Source organism: Podarcis gaigeae, assembly GCF_964106915.1.
Source record: "Podarcis gaigeae genome assembly, chromosome: 5".
Lineage (NCBI taxonomy): Eukaryota > Metazoa > Chordata > Lepidosauria > Squamata > Lacertidae > Podarcis > Podarcis gaigeae.
In genome coordinates this window covers 45,080,160-45,096,528 of record NC_139681.1, presented here as the reverse complement: position 1 = coordinate 45,096,528, position 16,369 = coordinate 45,080,160, and the positions used below count along the sequence as shown (strand labels likewise).

Below are 16,369 nucleotides of genomic sequence, written 5' to 3'. Positions count from 1 at the left end.
CTGTACCCTTACATAACGTTGGATTCTACCCAGTGTTTTGTTGAAAGTAGAGATAAAGTCTTTGGTAGAAGGAGGGAGGGAGAGGAGAAAGGCAGGCCTTAGTTAAGCATCAAAGGTAAGGAAAAGGCACTGAGGAAACTTAAAAGCTGGTGTGCATTAGGATAATGGAGTAGGGTGCTTCACAGGGAAGTTGGCACAGGAAGGGATGAATTTATAATGGGCAAAATCAGACAGCACTTTTGTTCTTTTACAGATGTTCAGCAGAATAATATAGTCAAAAAGTATCTACATCTTTTCAATATTGGAGTTATTTAGTAACTTTGAATCAGTGCACATTACTCAAAATCTTCTTGGAGCTCAATTCCATAAAGATTAGGTCTCCACTCCACAGATTCCCTTACCATGCTGTGCTTCAGGGCCCTATTCCCTTCACAATTGGCAGGCACTGCTGCAAGTAAATAGCAACTGATTGTTTGACAACACTACAGGTGTATAACATGTGCTGGAGCAACCAAGATGTTCCACATTTCCCAAAGGAAAGCTTCACCAATGCTTCTTCTTCTTCTTCTTTTTCTTCTTCTTATTATTATTATTATCATCATCATCATAATTTCTATACCACTTTACATTGTTAAGGTAGAAAATCAAAGTGGTTTACAGCCTACATTAAAACACCAAACAATCCAGAAGAAAACATTGCAGAAGAAAGTCAAATATAAAGCCTGCATTCAAAACAACATAATTAACAGGAACCTAAAATTTATCTCAAAGCTATCAAAACATTACAATGAAGGTCATGTACAAAATGAACACTTAATGCACCAAAGTTAACCAAATAAAAATCTACCTTGAACATTTCAAAAGAAAACATTACTAAAGGAAGTCAAATATAAAATGCATGTTTAAGGCAGCATAATTAGCAAAATAATAAAATATTATATTAAACATAGAAGATATCTGCTGTTGTTGCTGCCAACAGAAGTTCATGTCAGGCAGCAGCTGTGGAATCTCAGGCTCAGTGACCTCGGAGACACTAAGAGATAGCTAGGACATATTTAAACATGTCTTGCAAAAAGTAATAATCACTTTTTAAAAATTATCTGTATTTATTTTTAACTTCAAAGTATTAGAACAGGTGAAAGGAGTTCTTGTGGGTTCCAATAAAATGTGTGCCTCTGCAGCAGTACTGTGCCTCCACAGGACTGTCCTACCAAAAACACATGATTATCAGGATGAATTTCACATACATTTTTCATGAGTGATAAATAAATCAGGATATTAGATTCCTATTATCCATGATCATTAATCTTTGCTGAGAAAGTCATGGGAACCTGCAGAACCAACAGAGATCAGAACAACATAATCGAAGTTCTGGCAACAAATCTGAAAGTCAGTGAAGTCTTACCCAAAATAAATTTAGAAACTTATATTGTTAACATATGCCCACAAATTCTCTGTGGATTTCTTCATTTACTGTAGCCCTTAGAAATCCCTTACTCTGCAAGTGTCATTTATTACATTTAAAATCCTGCCTTTCATTTATCACAGAGCTTGGAAGCAAGCAAACACAGAATTCCCAGGCAATCTTCCATCCATGAGTTAACTACAGACTCAGAACCCCTTTGACTTCAGCAAAATTGTTGTGTCAAGACTAAAGGTGGCCGTGCTTCACATGGAAATAAATAAAGGGCTGGCTTTCCTCACCACTAGCAACCAAGCACTACTCTTAGGTGTCTGGGATTAAGTAAAAGGGCATACTCTATCAGATGTGTGACTTCCAGGCTGGTTTGAGACCTCCCAAGCACTACTCCTTTCCTGAAATTAACACCTGGGGGAGGGCAATGAGACAAGGAGAGAATGGTTAAATAAGGACTCCAATGAAAAGGTAAACCTGCTTGCTTGGTCATTTGTGACAAGTAAGAATTGCCTCCAGGAGATAAAGGGGAGAAACATTACAAAAGAGTGTGGCTGTTTTTAGCTTTTCCCTTTTGGGCCACAAAAGATGTGGGAAGGGCAACAGCTCAATGGTAGAGGCCTCTATTTTGCATGCAGAGGGACCCAAGTTAAATCCTCAGCATCTTGAGATAGGGCTGGGGATGTTTCCTAGCTGAAACCCTGGAAAGCCCCCGCAGACAATACTGAGCTAGATGAGGTAGCTTCCTATGTCCTGAACATGGGCATATGAGAAAAAAGTTTGTGGACTCGTAGCTTTTATCTGGAGAATAATTTCTAGTCAGTAGTGATAGCAAGATGACTTGATGGGCATCTGTTGCTGGGTATTACCTTGTCTTATGCAATCTGTCAAGCGCATCCAATTCAGAATTTGCCATTTTCAAGAATGTAATGAGGATATTCTCATAACAGCATGAATTGCTATAGCATTATCCATACAGCAAGCACCCAATCTGACAGAAAATTTGTCTTCACCAACCTCAGCTGGAGTAGATCTCTATCTGTAGCCTTCGTCTAGGACACAGCACATTTAGGCTTGATGCTTTTTAACAATAGGAAGATTATTAGCGCTGGAACCCAAGACATGCTCACATAAATTATGTTGACAAGTCCTCTCTGCTAAAATGACAACGTTAAAAATGAAAGTAAGTGGCAGCGTTCCGCTGTTACTGCAAACTCCTCTTAATTTTTTTTCTTCCATTTAGGAAACACACAAGGGCAAAGGGTACAACTTGGCTTTCAAAAGTGATTCATGACAGGAATGCCTTGGTATTAACTGACATTCTGGAACTGGAGCTCTGCAAAAAAGTCACTCTGCAAGAGTTATCCTGTTAAATTGAACCTAAATAGAAGCACACTATAAAGAAAACTGTCGATCAAAGACTGGTTCTATATTGGTAAGTTACAAAGCCATACTTTAAAAATAAACGGATAAGGGAATGAATGGCATTCAATTTGCACTACAGAACTTGACACACTGAGAACCGATTCAGTTTATGGCAGCAGATGCATTTACCACATTTACACCACTGTCCCTGATGGGTAACACAAAGTCTGAAGGGGAAACACAAGACAGCATGGAAAGGCCAACAGTCACATGTACCCAAATAAGTAGAAAACACATGGCAGAAACACAGCCAATCTTGGCTCACCAGGATGTAATCGCAGTGGCAGTGAATGGGTGAAGGATGCCCTTTTCCAGCAAGCCCTCCTTTACTCCTGAAGACCCTTTCTTGCCTCTCTACAGGAGCCACAGCTTATTTTGCAGAAACAAGTCCTCCTCCAAGAGCCTACCTAGGCATACATTCTGCCCTCTCTAACTTGTCTACTACCTCACTTCCTGTAGACTACAGCACCAGCTGAACATGTCCTCCAATGTTTAGAGCCAAGTATATCCCCCTATGTTATGTCAGGGGTAGCTTTCATGGTGCCCTCCAAATGTTTTGGACTCCAATTTGTATCAGCGCCAGCCAGTATGGACAATTGTCAGGGCTAGGAAGTAACAGACAGGACAGAGCCCTTTTGCTTAAGTCTGAAATCTACTGTGGGGCAAACTGCAATGGTATACAGTGCTACCTCGGGCTAAGTACTTAATTTGTTCCGGAGGTCCGTTCTTAACCTGAAGCACCACTTTAGCTAATGGGGCCTCCCGCTGCTGCCGCGCCGCCGGAGCACAATTTCTGTTCTCATCCTGAAGCAAAGTTCTTAACCCGAGGTACTATTTCTGGGTTAGTGGAGTCTGTAACCTGAAGCGTATGTAACCTGAAGCGTATGTATCCTGAGGTACCACTGTACAGGCTAGCTGAGGGATGCGTAGAGAAGAGCACTTCTCTGTATTCCACTATGCAGCAATCAGTCAGAGTCTGCATCTGTGGCAGCTTAAGTGTTCTTGCCAAAACCTTTTCTTCCCAACCTTTGACCTCAGGGTCAGCTTCTAACACTGCCACTTATTAAAGAGGGTGCTCCCTTATAGGTTTATTTATTTATTTATTTAAAGTACATAGCTTTGCAACCTGCCACATAACACTGAAAGATTACAGGGTGGCTTACAACAAACAATGTAACAATCCCCCATCCGCCCTGCTGCCCAAAAAATATTAACATAGGACGGCAGTTAAAACTTCAGACTATGTCCACTAGGCTTGCCTGAGGCAATATTGACAGCAACAGCCTCCTAGTATCCAAGGCCTGGAGCAGCTAAAACTAAGAAACCAGGAAGGGCAACCTGAGAGCATGAAAGAGGTTGATATGTGAGAGAGACAATAAAGAAAAGGTTAATCAATTCAGGTTTATTTTATTTTGACAGGGTGCAGTTCTAAATTAGACAGTAGTTCTATTATAGAGACAGCAGGACATATCCCCAAGAAAACAAGGACATTTTCTGTTATTTACAAAGCACAGAACACTACTTATGCAGGTGTATTCAAGAGCAAGGCCTAAGGAGTTCAGTGAAACTTACTACCAGGTGAACAGATACAGCAACTTCCCTCAACATGATGCCCTCCAGATGTTTTGGGACTACAATTCCCATCATCCCTGACCACTGGTCCTGTTAGCTAGGGATCTTGGGAGTTGTAGTCCTAAAACATCTGGAGGGCCAAGCTTGCCTGTGCCTGGACTACACACTGGCCATACTGGCTGGGGTTGATGGGAACTGTAATCTAACACTTCTGGAGAGAACCAGGGTGGATTAAGGGTTAAGTATGGGATTGCAGCCTTAAACGTTTTAACTTTTCCCATCAGGGAGCCTGGGGGCCTGCAGGTGTTGTTTGACTCCAACTTCCATCAGCCACAGCCAGCATGGCCAATGGTCAGGAACCACAGCTTACTTTGAAACTGATATCTTTTGTTTCAGAAATAAATAAGAATCCAGGATCAAACAGTCTGAGATTATTTATTTTTCACACCTACGTTCATTATCCAGTCTCTGCATCATGATGTAAGAAATGTTTCATGGGGTCATGCTAGCTGCATGATCCATATGATTTTTTTTATGGAAGTATTTCCAAAAGATGGATACAGAAGCAGTTGTCTAATTTTCACCTATTAACATCCACAGATTTATTAATATTTCTACACAGCCCAAACTCTTAATATGTAACTAAGAGTTGCAGCAATGCATTTTTCCCTTAGTAAGACGTTTAGTAGACACTATTTTGTCTACAATGACAACTCCCTTTTTTTTTTTTGTCAATTTGAGACGGAATAAGAAGTTACTGAAGAAAATACGTTACTGTATTCTAAACTGCAGGTTCTGTCTATCAAAAAATTCACTCACCAACTCCACAGTTGGAAAATTTATGTGCTCTTATAAAAGAGCTGAAAATCACATCTACAAACCGTCAAAAACAGAATTTTATGAATCAGTTATATAAATGAAAGGTGTGGAATACTATCAGCTCTGAAGTAAGTCACTACTGTATTCTGAACAAACTCTTAAAATGCAACCATTTTTCGTTTACATTTTTGAAGTAGCTTACACCATCATCCTTCAATGCATTAAAAAAAAACTATTTTTTTTCTAACCAACTTTCACTAAATCAAGCACATCATGAATGAGATCAAGATCTAGGCTGCATTCAGACATAGGATTTTTTTAAATATCAGTTTTACTAGTTATAATGCTACCACTTCTGTCTTGATTTCTAATGTTCCTTTTACACTGCAGAACCTGTTGCATTATGGAACTGTGGCTTTTCAATTGATATAATACCATGTTGCACTAAATTTCAATCACGCCAGGCATGAATGTCACCAGACAGGCTGCCACTCCTCCACCCTTTCCATATGTGTGTGTGTGTGTGCGCGCGCACATACGCACACTTGCTCCCCCATGATTCACCACATGGTATACCAAAAGCACCACCCAAAAGTTCATTACATGAGCAGTGGGGATGTGATTCATGAAAACCATGGGAAACTTACAACTCAAAACTCCTGTGGTTCTGTGTTTAAACAGTAGTTTCCAGAGGAAAAAAAATGTTTACAACACAAAAATGAGCAATAAACTTTCACTAGATTCTACCAGATTTCCAGAAGTGGATTTTACATCATGTTAAAGATCACATAAAAATAACAGGTTGGAAAAGTTGGGAAGACAGAATAAAGTTTGTTATTGTGTTGTGTATGTTTGTCCTTTATACTGTAAACTGCCCTGTGATCCTTGGATGAAGGGTGGTATACGAGCTTGATAAATAAAAAAAGTAATGTCTGAATGGAGTCCTACTGAAATCCTTGGAAGCTTAGGTCCAGTTAGCTGAAATTGCAAAATCAACTGGTTCTAACAGCATGGACTGTTTCCCCAAATACTCATCAATACTACCAACAGCAGCAAAGACAAGACATAACATAAAGACCAAACAACTAACCTTGCCTCTCTTTCTGGCTTAATTCTTAAAAATTAGAAAATATGCTCGAAGTATAGAAGGCATCCTTATATGTATTATAGAAATATAGTTGCTTTATTTTTGTCCCTCTTACACTTGATCAAGAGCACCTGGCTATACTTTCATTAATCTTTATACACATTTATTTAATTGGTTGTAATTAACTTAAAGAAAAACTATCAGCTTAAAAGTTACTCTTCTGTTGTGTTTCTCATTTCTTATGCACAATATGGTATCAACTGAAATACTTAATACATGAAATCCACATTTTGTTTTGCTTTTTTAAAGGGGCAAACTTTTCCTGAAATAGATTTTTGAAACCACCTTCCAAGCTAGGTTTGGGCCAAAGAACACTCTTCATGGATGAATCCCACTAAGTAATAAGCTTTAATCTACACAATTATACTGATTATTTTTTAAAAAGGAGATGAGTCTTTTTTAAAAAAGCATGACCCCCCGCCCAAGATGTTGAAGTTCTAAACCCAATAGGGGTTTTGTTTGTTTGTTTGTTTGTTTGTTTGTTTGTTTGTTTTGGTGGGAGGGGGCTCAAATTCCACAAGAACTATAAGAGAGATTTGATTTCCTGGCACAGATATATATTGAATCAATATTTAGACACATACAACATAAAGCATCTTGGTGTAATCATGTGATGTGTGTAATAGTATTTGGAAAGGAGACAATGTTATACCAAAAAGTTGGTCAAGAGAACTGGAAAACATCAGACAATTACAAGTTAAAGGGTCAGATGTAAACATCTTATTTATCCCTGAAAATGCCTTGCCTGACCAGCAGCAGAGTGATAGGTAGAGAAATTGTGTGTCCACAGGAGTTGCTAAGGAGCTGGTTTACACATTGATATTTCTCTGCTTATCTCTGCAGATGGCAACACCTTTCCACAACCCTCGGCCATTTCATTCTTAGAGACACAGCACCTCACTTTGAAATTTTCCATTTTAAAAGGAGCCAAATGATGTTTATTACTGCTCGCTGTGTTTCAAGAGGTGGGGCAGGCAGGGAAAGGGAGGAGGAGATCCATACAAAGTACGGGAACAATCAAAATCAGGTCTTCCCCTCCCCCCCCCCCAAAAAAACCCAGCAGCCGTTATTAGCAATACGGTATGTAAACATCCTCTCTGGCAGCTCGGTAGGGGACATTACTTCATCATTATTAATTTTTACAAGCGAATGGCCGAAAAACGAATCGAGCTCTGGTTATGTAGCTTGGGCTGCGAGAAGAGAGAAAAAATCCGCTTTCTCGTGAGGGGTTGTAAGGCACGCACACACCCTGCACGGCCACTATGCAAACGTCACAATGAAACTAAGCAGAACGTTTCCCCAGGAAAGAAAGGGCTTTTAAAATCTCCAGGCAAAGCAGCCCTCTCCCCAGATGGGGATGCCTTGCTCGCAAGCCCCCGCCCCTGCTTCCCGAAGCGCCTCCGAGACCCATCCGGATTTTCCCGGCGTTGCTCATTTCCACCCTTTTCCCCAAACCCACATCGCTCTGCAACTGTTTACTCTGCAAGGCTCTGGCGGATCCCGCTTTCGTTTTGCCCACAAAATCAATAAAGCGCCTTCCACGCCCGTCCCGGGCCCCACCCCCACCCGCCTCGCTGCAGATCTCCAAAGTAGTTTAAAAAGAGAAAGGGGAAGAGAAAGGGGAGGGGGTGTGCGTGTATGGAAGGGGGGCAGGAAGAGGGTCGAGACGGATACCTCCCAGCCGCCCACCCTCTTGCAATCGTCTCCCCTTATCGCCACTTCCAGCAGTAGGAAAACTTTCTCCGGCTTGCATTCAAGTACAGCGGCGCGGAGCGGGAGGGGGAAGTGCGCCGGGCCCCCGAGTCGGCTCTGGGCAGCCTGGGGAGGAGGAAGTCCCCGGGCTGGGCGGCGTGCAATGTCTGCCTGCCTCTCTCCCCCCCCTTGATGCCCCCTCCCCGCTCCCTTGTCTTGGCCGAGACTTTGGCAGCGCTGCAAACCGTGGGTTACCCTGCTAATCTGCTGGCAGATGTTGTCCATCACACTCAGCACTAAGTAAACAATGCAGAGCCCAGCAAAACAAAAGATTTCCACTTCACCTCATTTAACGTCTCTCACTTACTCTCCGCCTAAGCGGGGAGGGAAGGGGGGATTTTTAAAGGATGAAGAAGGCGGGCAGCAACTTATTGTCATTTTTTTTCCCCTCGCCACCCCCTCCTTCCGCCGCTTTCCTCCTCCGCCGTCAGCTTTTCGCCCTTCCACCATGCAACAGCAGCAACAACAAAATATCGGCTCTTTTTCTCAGATTCTCGGTTTTGGAGGTTTGTTTGGGGGTTTTTTGGAAAGCGGGGACAGGGAGAGGCAAGCGATCCACTTGTTCCGATCTGCCCCACTTGATCTCTGGAAAGCCGGTGCAATCTTGCCACCCCCCCTCCCCAAAAGAGAATATATATTTTTTTATGAGACTGCGAATGGGAAGGTGGGGGAGAGGAAGGCGAAACATCCACACAACCCAGCGCGCGCGCGCTTAAGCACAAACCTTGATCGGAAAGCCTTTTCGACAAATCCACACACACACCTTTCCATCGCGCTGGGTCGATGGAGGACGGGGAAAGCGGCATTAGCCCTAAAGAGGCACCATCTCGGCGGCGAGAGTTGGATGGAAAGGGGCTCCGCAGACGGATTAAAGCCGGCCGGAGGGGGTGAAATCTGACCAAAGATGTCCTCACATTTCAAGCTTCCCCTAGTCCTTCTCCCCCCCCCCCTTTCCCTGGATGGCGCAGTGAAGCGAAAGCACTTGGACACTAGCACGGGCGCAAACATTACGAGGATTGCAGGTAGGTTCTGAGCGGGGAGAGCGAGACTCCGAGCCCCACCGAGAGAACCAGCCGGGGGGACTCGCTTCGGCTCCCCTTCGCCGCCTGCCTGCCCGCCCCGCTTACCTCGTCGTCGGGCTCCGAAGGTCCACCGGGAGCAGCCCGCCCCCCTACTTGGGCGAAAGCCGCCGCCTGGGCTCTCAGCGCTGCATCTTCCCCCCCTTGATCGATCGCCTCCGCTGGCTCCCCGCTCGCTCGCGCTCGCTCGCTCTTTTGATTATTATTATTCCCCGCGCCGGGGCTCCTGGTGCCAGAGATCCACCTTAAAACGAGACACGCACGCACACGCCGCCCCCCACAAAAAAACTTAATCCTCTCCTCCTTCGCCCAGCTCCGGCCGCTACTCCAAGTGAGGGGGGAGGGGGAGAATCGAATGGCAACTTGGATTCTTTTCCCGGCTTTGTGTTTTTTTTTTAAAGAAGTCTTTGGCTGGGGCTCCTCCAGCAAAAAAGAAAAAGAAAAAGAAAAGGGGAGGGTGAATCCTCCCCCTCCCGGCTCCGTTTCTTCCTCCTCCGTTGTGCTAGGAGAGGTAGGGTCTCTCTCTCTCTCCCTTTTTTTTTTCTTTTTGGGCAATAGGCGGGGTCTCTCGTTGCAAACCAATGACACAAACCCACATGGACCAGCCTCGCCCCCTACAGATACTCTTCACTGCAAATAGGCTTTCTCAGGGGATTAGTGGATCAGCTAAAGTACAAACAGACGCAGCAAGAAAGAAAGAAAAAAAGAGGGGGGGAGAAGGAAGGGGGGCAAGAAGAGGGAGGAGGAGCGTCTCTTGCGCGGCGCTCTCTCTCCAACCCACCCACCCCCCAGTCCTACGGTTCCTCGCGTTTTCGACTTTCGCAGTTGGCAGGACTTGGGAGAGGGGAAAATTTAGGAAACGGCGCAGGGGAGAGAACCGGAAAGAAAGTGCAAAGCCTCGCCGCGGGAGCAGGAAAAAGGCGGCGGGTTCTTTCGGCGCCCCCCTCCCGCTTGGGGCCGAGGGAGCCCGGAGCCGGTAGTTGAAACGTGCAGCACGCTTTGCACCTTTCCCGGTTGCTACGGAGCCGGATCTTGCCCCTTCCCGGCGTGCAGGCGCTCCACGCATTTTCCTTCCAGCCACGTGGAATTGCTGCCCTCGGCTCCCGGGAGCGGGAGTTTGCCCTTGTAACGTTACCCCGGCGTGGCAGCGATCATTATGCCCTCTGGGGAACCGGGATACCTGAGAAGTTCAGGAGACCCGTCACTTAGCCAGCAACTCCATGAGGAGGCCCGAGCTCCGTAAACAAGCCCAGCGGGGCACAATATCGCCCAGCACCGACCATTGCAAATCACCGGGCAAACGAGCACCGCAGTGCTAAACGCGCTTACTTGGGAGCACGTCCCGTTGGAGGCAGACGGAGTTGCAGGGAACACGCGTGAGCTCGGGCTGTGCAAACTGTAAACCCTCAGCAGTGTTTGCTAGGGGTCGTTTACTCTGATGATAGTATGGTTTAAAGAGAAAAGCAGCTGTGGTGTATCCTCGCCGACGTGTGCAGTATTAGTGCTCCGGGGATTCAAGACACCTGCTCTGGCGTGAGTGCATGTAGGTTTAAATGATACAGTGGCCACAGGGAATGCACACACAGGGAAGCTTTTTTTCACGCAGATGGCACCATGTGTGGTATGATTCTGGTGTTGGGATTGATGGGAGTGAAGCAGTTTTACACCCCCCACAGCGTGAGAGTTTGCACTGGTATATAACTGGGCGAGAGAGTATTTGCTAGTTCTGTGGTTGTGGGACACAAGCCCATTAATGCTGCGGAGATGTGTGTTTGGCAGCAGCAAGAAGGATATAGGAGGGTATGTATGCGTCGTTGAGCAGGAGTGCTTTGGATACAGTGGTTGGTTGGAATACTGAATGAGCTGGTGAATGCTTGTAATGGTTGTGTGAATAGAGGTGAGAGTGATGTGTAAACTGGTTGTGTGGATAGTGTGGATGAAAGTTTGTATAGCGCTGCCTACTAGTTCTACCCAATGTTAGTTATATATATATAGTTCTTACAGGTACTGTGAACTTCTATACAGTATTAGGGTTTATTTTAATATAAACCATCTGAAATTGAGTGTATTGTGTATCTATGTGTTTTGTTTTTATATCTGGATTTTCCTTATTGTAAACTGCTTTGACACCTTTGAATAGTAAGTGGTCTATAAATGGACTAAATAAATAGTGTTTAAATGAAGCTTGCTTCTGAATAAGCAAAGGTTTTGTTTTGCTTTTTAGAAACATTTAAAGCGGGCCTAAGTCTTGTCACGTTCAGTAGGACTCACTCCCAGATAAGTGCACACAGGATGACAAAATCAGACTGATTCTGTTTAGGGGCAGAATTTGAAGGAATGCAATAAAGTGCTTTTTAAAATTGCATATTGTGCCACATAAACAGGCCCGGCTTTTCATCCTGTTCTTAGGATTGCTCTTGTCTTGAGACATAATTAGCAACATTCTTCACCCAGTCTGAAGCACACTAGAAGCCTCGGATTTTGCAGCTTTAAGTGATTCCAGGGTATTTAGAGCATGGCCAGACTTCAGCTTCCTGCACTCCCTGTTGGATGCTGCATAGCACACACTGGGAGTATGTGAAATGTCCAGCAAAAATCTGGCTCCTTTCCTCCCAGGAACCCCTATGCTCACCATGAGAAGCCAGCCCATGCAAACCTTTTATATACTGAAGAACTCACAAATCTGGAATGTGAGGGTTGAAATAATGGAAATCACCCTATTCCTCAAAATGCATACTGCCTGTACTGCATGTGTGTGCCCTTAGTCACACACGCATCAGTAAAAAAGAATTGTGCTGGCACATCAAGCTCTGTGCTTGCTTTGTCCAACTGTAGGCTTTCTGTAGCAGCTTAGAAGCCTTTCGGCACCACCCTGTCATTTTCTCCCAACATTGTTTATTTGAATGTGTGATTATTAGATCACACATTCATCATCACCCCGTACAGAGCACATGTAATTTGAAATGGATGTTGCAGAGCCTCGGGATAAAGGCCACCAGACATGCTGAGCCCCTCCTGATGACATCTTAAGACAGAGGAACTGACATGTACACCCCCACGAAGCACTAAAATTGATTTGAATACCATACAGTCACACTACGGTGTTCAAATGTCGAATGTGAGATAGTGATGGCACAGTCAGGCACATCCTCATTTGGGTCTTAAGTCTGTGTTGCTGTTAGCCCTATCACTCTTAGGTGTTTTTTTTGCTTATCACAAAGATGCGGGCAGGTGGTGATCTTATCCTTTTTCTTTTTGTTGTATAATCTTCTAGCCTGTCTTGTCCTATTTATTTCTGCTTATTCAAGAAGGAAACAAAATCCATAGCTTAGCAAAATAAAAAACCTGAAGCTGTATCTATTGGAAAAGGCATCATCATGTGAATTGTAGTTCGTGAAGCTATGTAAAAGAGTTTTACTGTATTTTCATCCAGAAACAGAATTTGACTATGGAACATCCCACAGCTAATTTTATGTGAGTGCATTTAATAGCTGTGAAGTAGAATAGTAATTGTGTGGTGGTTGAGTGCTGATGATAGCGGTTGATTTTGCAAAATAGCTGTCAACAGCGACTTCTGTGCCATCTTGATTTTGGTTTACTGTGTATTTACTGAATGCATGTATCATGCTTATTGTGTAACTGTTCTGTTTGTTCCTTGTGTTGGACTTAAATTGTTAAATAAAATGGGGAGGGTGAGGAAAACATTAAAGAAATGTAAAAATATTTTATTCTAATCTCTGTATACAAAATTATGGTTGATCTAGCCTTAATCCAGCAATATACTCTGGAACATTTGCACTTTAACTTTACAGTGTTCTCCAAACTAATTATTTGCGTGCTTTCACACATCTTCATGTCATCTTAGTCTGAGATGTACTGAATTCCCACTCATGAAAGCTTGAACTCTGTGATCAGCAGTTGGCAACCAGTGAGCCAAATCATCAGCCTTTGGACGATTGCAGGCTGACCTGTAACAAACATCACCTCCTTCCTCTACCCACCTACTTTTCCATCACCTGCTTCTCTCTTCCATTACCTCTTTCCTTTCTTTCCAGGACATAGTGAAGGAAAAACTGGAATGAGCACATCACTTTGTTGCTTCAGTCCTTTGCTTCACTGTGGTAGGTAAGTAGAGTTGGAAAGAAGAGTGGTGATAACATATACAGGTGTGTGTGTGGCTTCTGTCCGTTGGTGAGATGTGTGGCAATGGAAAAGTAAGCAAACTGAACAGAATCCCCAAAGGATTTTAGCCTCTGGTCTACAATGGCAATAGATCTGCCTGGTCACCAACGAGATGCAGACTGTTCTTCTAAACTTTTCAAATGCTCCCCATGCCACTCAAATAAAAAAAGGCTGTGTTAGATTTGATTTACTGCATTTTTTTAAAGATAATTTTGATACATTATTAACCTGGTACATGTCATTTCAGGTTTTTCACTCATCAGTGATATTTTGGTTATGATATGGGCTTAAACATGTTTTTGTGCTCATTTGCAAAGTGCTGCTTGTGCAACCTATAGTGCTGGAGACATCAATAAAAAATTATAATTAATAATGACTCGTGTTTTTTGGCATGAACAGAGAGGCCTGTGTAGCTCTCATGAAGAAAACAAAAAAACTGAGTGAATTCACAAGAGATTCTCCGCTAGGTTGGCTTGTAAAGGTATCAGTTAACACATGATAAATGTTGTGATTTTAACATGTGCCAGGTGAACTTCATCACCTCACACATTTTAAAAAACCTCAGGCAGCAAAGTAAAGAGTTCCTCTCAAAGTACTGCCTTGCTGGAGAATGTAAGCTGAAAGGGGAACTGTTTTGAGCAATTTCAGTGTCTATACTACAGCTTTGGGGCAAAACAATATAGTATAAAGTGGGTCTGTGCCTTTGACAAGAGTGACCAGGTTGTCTTCAGAAGTAAGGCAGGAGGACATTTGTTTTTGTTTTAATTATTTTCCTCCTGCCACAATTCTGTGATGATTAGAGAAACTCCACCTGATGAACTTTGTCCTGTCATGAAACTACTGGAGCCACCTGCCGTTAGGCCAGAGGTTGGCAGGTCAATCTCACCACCACCACGATTCTTAACTCATAAAACCATGCAAGGGGCTATAGTTACTTCTCTCAGGCTTATGAGACTAAGGCTATCCAAATTTACCTTATTGCCTGTGGGAGCAAAAGGAGGACCACAAAACATAAAGCAGCTGCAGAGTTCCAGCGATACCAACTGATTGATCCTGTATCCAACGCCATGATGAAAATTTCATCTTTCCGAGAAGCTTTCTTAAAGGAGACCATGAAACAGAACAGGGAACTACTTTTCAAGCATGGAACATATAAACCATTAGCTGTGTATTATATTATAGTTTAGGGGACCCTAAAAGAAGGAATTCTTTTACCTTTCAGGCTGCTTTAAAACGTCAACACTAAGAACCAATTCAAGCACTCAGTTTTCCTTGCCCTGTACCACTTCAGAGAAGGCAGGTGGGGAAATGGCATGAGTGAAATGCTCCCTTCCTATTAAAAAATCAGCATTATTGGAGGAAAGCCTTTAGTCTGACCTTCTTAATACAGTGGTACCTCAGGTTACAGACGCTTCAGGTTACAGACTCCGCTAACCCAGAAATAGTACCTCGGGTTAATAACTTTGCTTCAGGATGAGAACAGAAATCGCACGACGGCAGCATCAGGAGGCCCCATTAGCTAAAGTGGCACCTCAGGTTAAGAACAGTTTCAGGTTAAGAACGGACCTCTGGAATGAATTAAGTTCTTAACCCAAGGTACCACTGTAGTCAAATGCTTTCCATACATGGATATTTTTTAATCCCCTACCAATACCCTGATGTGGTTCAATCCAAAGAAGGTTGCAGTACACAATGTAGACTGGCTTGTACATGTCCAATAGGGACAATAAATTTCCTTAATAAATTTGTTCTTGATCATTGCATATTTCAGAAGTAAATTAATCCAGATGTTGAAATGAAAGAGAATGAGAGTAAAGGACGTAACATTAAGGATCTTGTTGAAGCCAGGTTAATAACAATCATAATTTGGTCTAAGGATATATCTAGGTGGCAATGGGGAGCTACAGCAGACATAGGAGCAGTAGAGTATTCCAAGAAGGGCAGGTACAGTGGTATCTTGGTTCTCAAACTTAATCCAGAAGTCTGTTCCAAAATCAAAGTGTTCCAAAACCAAGGCACACTTTCCCATAGAAAGTAATGCAAAATGGATTAATCTATTCCAGACTTTTTTAAAAACAACCCCTAAAACAGCAATTTAACATGAATTTTACTATCTAATGAGACCATTGATCCATAAAATGCAAGCAATAAACAATGTACTGCAGTCACACAATCAATCAGTAGCTGAACAGGGTTCCACACAGTCACAAAAACAAAACAAAAAAGAGCCGCAAAAACATAAAAGCAAAATAAATAGCAAAACCAGACAGATCTCAGCGTTACACTCAAAACGGAAGTGTCGCACTCAAATTGGAAGTGTAACACTTAAAACGGAGCACATTCGACTTATGAAAGAACTTCGCAAAACGGAACACTTCTGTGATTGCAGTGTTTGGGTTCCAAGTTGAGAACCAAGGTACCACTGTATCATTTTTTTCAGGACACATGCTAACATATTGTGGAAAGTCAACAATATGGAGTGCAACAGTATTTTGTTGTCCAAGGGTTTGAGGAATGGAAACATGTCAATATATGCTGCAGGGATTGGATGCATTGAAACCGACACAATCTCAAAAAAAAAGGCATCCAGGAATTCCAAAAAAATAACCAACTCGGGGAGAGCTGTCTAAAGGTGGCAGCATGAAGCTCAGCAACTAGGATGCATAAGGCTTAACTATAGGCTACATTGAAACCAAACATCAACCTTCATTGGAAATAAAAAATACCGTAGCTTAGGGGGAGGGTGCTTTTGAGTAGAGAAGCAGCTGAAAAGTGGGTGCCTATCCCGTTCAATACCCATTGCTTTTCTGCTCAATATTGACTCCTAACACCTCCCCCTGCTCTGTCACCGCCAGTAAGATTCAATATGCAGTGTATTTTGACCGGCGATAAAGGAAAACAAATACTTTCTCACTCTTCCAAAAATAATAAAAACGTAATTCTAGGCATTATACTTGTTTAACACCTGAGATACTACAC

General features: G+C 43.1%; 1 protein-coding gene across 3 annotated transcripts in view; it reads right to left on the bottom strand.

Annotated features, from left to right (window-relative positions):
* CTBP2 (C-terminal binding protein 2) overlaps positions 1-10,505 on the bottom strand; it is a 200,580-nt gene extending 190,075 nt beyond the window's left edge. The window contains exon 1 of one of the 3 annotated variants that reach the window (XM_083741227.1): positions 10,389-10,505. The gene's annotated coding sequence lies outside the window, so the exon portion shown is untranslated. Of the gene's footprint in view, positions 1-9,256 lie in introns of all 3 variants that reach the window. The other 2 variants (XM_083741224.1, XM_083741223.1) reach the window with 2 other exon arrangements.
* Positions 10,506-16,369: the final 5,864 nt, after the last annotated feature.